At 31.1% G+C, this 6,226-nt stretch overlaps 1 pseudogene; it reads left to right on the top strand.

Moving 5' to 3' along the window:
- Positions 1-3,344: 3,344 nt before the first annotated feature.
- LOC143539636 (delta(12) fatty acid desaturase DES8.11 pseudogene) lies at positions 3,345-4,524 on the top strand (annotated as a pseudogene).
- Positions 4,525-6,226: the final 1,702 nt, after the last annotated feature.

The following is a 6,226-nucleotide window of genomic DNA, read 5'->3' as shown; positions in this document are numbered from 1 at the left end:
ACACACACACACACACACATATATATATTGTGTTGGTGGTATTTCGAATTGTGTATGTGTACTTTTTATCGTGTGTCGGTTAATTTATGTGTAGGTTTATATATGTACCGTGTAGGTGGTATTTTGAATTATGTATGTGCAAATTTTATCACGCGTAGGTTCATTTAAGTAATGTATAAGTTCATATATGTACTGTGTAGGTGATATTTCGAATTGTGTACGTGTAATTTTTATCGTGTGTAAGTTCATTTATGCATTATTGTGTAGGTGGTTTCTTGAAGTGAAAATGTATAATATATACAAAAATATTGAAATTAAAAATAAAATAAAAAAATGATATAGATTTGTTTATTGATAAAATGCAAATAGGAAGATATCGATTATGAGAATTTGAATTATGTATATATTATAATAAAAAATGGTTATATTCAAAATTAAATAAAATGTAGGTATGTTTGTTATAATAAGACAAAAATAAAAAAAACGGTTAAAATTTAGAATTATAATAAACTGGATTAGGATAAAAAAAATATAATTTATGATAACAAAAATATATTAAAACAATTAATATGTAACTGTCTCTAGATAATAATTAATTACCAAAAACAAGAAAAAACATTTATATGAAATACCCTTATGATTAAAAAAAATCATATATATAATGAAAATTTATGATTGGTTGGTTTTATTTCTCTCACTTCTCGTAATAAGATTCATTCTGAAATGGACTTAGTCCTATATATATATGTATATGTATATATATATATATATATATATATATATATATATATATATATATATATAGAGGATCAGGATCATGTGAGAACTTTTTGGGAATTAAGAACTGTGAGAACCATTTTGGACCACAAAAAAACCCAAATATAAAAAAGATCATAAAACAAAAATAAAAAAATTAAAAAAACCAAAGTTCTTATTTATCATCCCGGTTTAAAAAAAAAACGTAAAAAAAAAATTTTCGGTTTAGCTAAATTATACATATATGTATAATATGTACATATATGTACACACATGTTTTTTTTTTCTATACACATATGTATAATTTAAGGTAAGTGATAATATACATATGTGTACATTACGTAACTAGAGATTACATGAAAGTATACATATGTGTATAGGTAGAATACGAATTAAAAAGAAAAAAAAATCGTTTTTTTTATTATACATATATGCATAATATGTACACACATGTTTTTTCCTATATACATATGTATAATTTAAGGTAAATGATAATGTGTATATGTGTACATTACCTAACTAGAGATTAAATGAAAGTATACATATGTGTATAGGTATAGTACGAATTAAAAAGAAAAAAAATTCGGGTTTTTATTGAAACCGGAATAAAATATAAGAATTTTGGTTTTTTTACTTTTTTAAAATTTTAGTTTTTTTTTTGTTTTATAATTTTTTAAATATTTTTTTAGAGGTCCAAAATGGTTCTCAAAGTTTTCAATTTGCCAATGGTTCTCTTAGGATCATTACCCTATATATATATAAAATTTAAGGTAAATGATAATGTGCATATGTGTACATTACCTAACTAGAGATTAAATGAAAGTATACATATGTGTATAGGTATAATACGAATTAAAAAGAAAAAAATTCGGTTTTTTTAATGAAATCGGAATGAAATATAAGAATTTTGGTTTTTTTACTTTTTTAAAATTTTCGTTTTTTTTGTTTTATAATTTTTTAAATATTTTTTTAGAGGTTTTTTTAATGTTCTAAAATGGTTCTCAAAGTTCTCAAATTGCTAATGGTTCTCTTAGGATCCTTACCTTATATATATATATATATATATATATATATATATATATATATATATATATATATATATATATATAAAATGAAAACCCACTTGAGTTGTGAAAACTCTAGAAACCCATTCTCAACCATATGTTTTTACTTAATGTTTAAATCTTGTGGTCCACAATTAAAGTGAATAAAAAATGTAAATATAAATATAAATTTTTCTCTCTCCTGAAAACATATATAAAAATTAGTAAAGAAATGTTAAAAAATAGCAAACATTTTTTTTGATGTTTCGATGTTTTGTATTAAATGCTACAACATATATTACATGTAACAAAAAAAAAAAACGATGTTACATAAGGTTTTCGCGGGTTCTCACAACTCAAGTGGGTTTTTATTTTAACCTTACCCTATATATATATATATATATATATATATATATATATATATAGGATTAGTATCATTACAGAACTCTTAAATTATTTAAGAACTTGAAAGAACTATAAATAACTAACGTTTTTTATAAAACTTTTTGTATGCTAATGTTACTTGAGTGTAGTTTTATCACTTTTGATATCTATATTTACGATTATAATTATGAAAATTAGTTTTTTATTTGTTTATATATAAATATCTAAACACGTTTTATTTTATTTGTTTTTTTAATATTTTTTTCAAAACTGACGCTTTTATGTAAGTGTATATTTATTTATTTATATTTAAATAAATACTTTTATATTTTTTTTAACTTTTTATAGCTGTAATAGTATGCCGATTTTAAAAACATTTATTTAGTGTTATTTTGAAGTACGATTTTAAGTTAAATTATGTATCATTATTAAATACAAATCAAGAAGTCATTTCCATTTGGATGGGCTGGTAAGGTGATTAAGATTTGAAATATAAAGTACAAAAATTTAGTTGTTCGAAAAAAAAACATAAAACCAAGAATTAAAATTAATAAACAGATTTTCAACAACCCTCCATCAATTGAAAAGTAAAAAAAAAAACAATATAAAACCAATATGTGCTCTTTTTACCACCGAAAAATAAAAGTAAAAATGTTAATTTTTCTAAATCATTTATAGTTAATAGAAATGTAGAATTAAAATGGAACTTTAAAAATAGATATTCTGCTTTTTAAAGCCCGGATACTATTATGGCTATAAAAAGTAAAAATGAAAGTATTCTAATATAATAAATAAATAGTAGTTGCATAAAAACTATTATAATAAACCATAATAGTTAAAAAATAACAAAAAATATAAAACTTATATTTAGTAGAAGACCCAAAAAAGTTTGTGAAAAATACAAAAAAAGCCCCTTAAAGTTGTATTAACTAATAGTTGGTGGATGACGTTAGTAGGTTGGACTAAAACTGATAGTTAATTGAAACTATTGTTTCATAAAAGTCTAAACTAAACTATAAGACCAAAATTGATAATTTAAAAAAATCATAGGAACCAAAAAACCGAAGTTCTCTCTAAAACAATATTATGTCTCCATCTCTTAATAAGACTATAAATCTTAGCATATCTTCTGCTTTATTCTAAGGCTTCACCAAAACTACTTATCAGATTTTGTGGTTTCGAACCATGGGGGCCGGTGGCCAAATGAACGTTTCAAAGACGGAGGAAGACATACTCAAACGTGTTCCCGTCTCTAAACCTCCATTTGGGCTTGGCGATCTAAAGCGAGCCACACCACCACACTGTTTCAAGCGTTCCCTTACTCGCTCTCTCGGCATGCTTTTCCGAGATCTTGTCATAGTCTATGCTTTCTACTATCTCGCATCTAACTACATCCCGATCCTCCCTAAGCCCCTCGCGTACATCGCGTGGCCGATATACTGGTTAGCTCAAGGTTGCATTCTCATGGGCTTTTGGCTCCTCGGCCATGATGCCGGCCATCATGCTTTAAGTGAGTACGAATGGGTCGACGATGCGTTTGGTTTCTTCATCCATTAATTCGGTTACTTTGACGCCCTACTTTTCGTTCAAATACAGCCGCCGTAGCCACCACGCCCACACAAATTCACTCGAGTACGACGAGGTGGACATCCCCAAACGAAAGGCCGACACATTCTTCACCGAGTTTTTGAACAACGGACCAGGAAACGTGTTCACTCTTCTCCTACGGACCACGTACCCTCGGCTTTCCATTGTACTTGTTCTTCAACGCTTACGGTCGTGATTACGAAGGATTCGTAAATCACTACCTGCCACAGTGTGAGATCTTTAATGACCGTGAACGCGGTCAGGTTGTGCTCTCCGACATCGGAATCATCGCGGTTCTCTATGGTTTCTACCTCATCGCGTTGGCGCAAGGTGTAAAAACGACACTTTTCTTGTACGGACTTCCTCTGTTTGTCATGAGTGGCTTCTTTATCACTTTAACTTACCTAAACCACGCACATCCCTCTATTCCGCACTACGACGCCACCGAGTGGGACTGGATAAGAGGTGCTTTATCAACTATCGACAAAGATTACGGTGCTTTTTTGAATTGGGTTTTTCACCAAGGAAATGAGAATCACGTGATTCACCATTTGTTCCAAACCATTCCACTTTATCATGCGAGTGAGGCTCGAGACGCGGTGAAGCCCATTTTAGGTGATTACTACAAGTGGGACAATACTCCGATGCTTAAGGCATTGTGGAGAGACACAGTGGAGTGCATCTACGTTGAACCAGATGCCACCAGTGAGAACAAAGGTGTTTATTGGTATTTCAAGTAGTATTGATTCGTCTATGAAGCACCAAAGTCAAAGGCATCGATCCTTAGGTGACAAATTTTAATGTATTTTGGTACAGTTTTGCTTTATGTCTTTGGAACATGCACATTGTGTCTAATATAATAAAAGTGTATCTAATATAATAAAGTGCAGGCCTTGAATTAAAGTCATGTGTGTTAGCGTGTACATATTATCAATACTAAATAAAAAGAGTATCACCAACAGTATCTACCAACAGAAACCGTACATCAGCAATTACGACGGAATTGTTGGAATTAATTAAAACTTTATTAGCAATGGTTGTTGTTGGAATATTTGGCAGAGTCAATAATAAGATCTAGTCCTAAGGAGAGTTCAGTTATTTAGATTGCACGTTTGTATTTCCTAGTATTATGTTTAGTTTGTTATTTATTTGATTAAGTCTTTTTTCTACCGTTGTAAGTCTGCCTATATAAGGCTCTATTAACTATTGAATAAAATCATCCAATCATTCAATAACTCTCTCTATAATTAATCTGATCCAACAGAGTGGCATCAGAGCAAGGTTCTGATATTACTTCGATCGTGTTCATCATAACCCTAATTCTCATAATCCTTAAAATCCTGAATTTTCATAACCCTATTTCTCATAATCCTTAAAACCCTAATTTTTGTCAATGGCTGCAAACACAAGCAGTCTACCCTCTACTCCTCTTCCAATCTTCAAAGGAGAAGGCTACGAATTCTGGAAGATTCGAATGGAGACTATTTTGATATCACAAGATCTTTGGGATTTTATGGGTATAGAATACATTAATGAAGCTGACGGAGATCATCCCAGATTGAAGGAAAACAGAAAGAAAGATGCAAAGGCCCTATCATACATCCAATCCGCTGTGCATGATGACATTTTCTCTCGAATTGCAGGAGCCTCTACGTCCAAACAAGCCTGGACACTCCTGCAAAACGAGTATCAAGGTGATTCAAAGGTTCAGATGGTGAAGTTGCAAGGCCTTCGAAGAGAGTTTGAGACGATTCAGATGGATGAAAGAGGGATAACCACCAAATCACCTTTCACATCTTTTACAGGCTTGTACTTCTTCATCTGGTATGTTGATGTTCGAGCCTTGGCCAATTTTACTTCTTCTTTCTCATGATATCTAAAGTCTTCGATCATCTTGTTCATTCTTTGCATATCATGCTCGAACATACCCTCCAAAGCACGCTTCTGTTTTCTTTCTTTCGCTGTGAGGTGACTTGTTTTAGCAGCTTTGTTCCACTTCTCAATCTCTTCACGCAATCGACGTTCTGCTGAATCAAAATGCTCAGTAGTGAAAAACGGAATACCTGAGTCGTTGTTGTTGTCGGTGTAGAACTCAGGGTACTCCTCAGCAGTGACGTCTTCAACCTCTACCTCATCAAAATCAGACACATTCCCGTGTGGAATGCCTGTATTAGTACTTTCCTCTATTTCAATATCCACGTCCACACTCTTACCCAACACATTCACCTCATCTTCATTTAGATCCAGAAACAAGGCAATTTGTTCTTTTGTTAATGAATGATTAACAAATTCACCTTCTTTGATCTCATCCGCGTTCACCATACTATACACTACTCCATCCATTCCGACAAACAAAATCATATTCGCTGGAATGACATCAATCGGTTTAGCTTTCGTATAATCCTTGTATGGCCTAATCTGCAACTGACTATCTCCAGACCCACCACCAGCACTCG

This window comes from Bidens hawaiensis, unplaced genomic scaffold (assembly GCF_021521415.1).
Source record: "Bidens hawaiensis isolate Kalapana, Puna unplaced genomic scaffold, B.hawaiensis_p1.1 tig00011963_1, whole genome shotgun sequence".
NCBI classification, from domain to species: domain Eukaryota; kingdom Viridiplantae; phylum Streptophyta; class Magnoliopsida; order Asterales; family Asteraceae; genus Bidens; species Bidens hawaiensis.
This window is presented reverse-complemented; position numbering and strand designations above follow the sequence as displayed.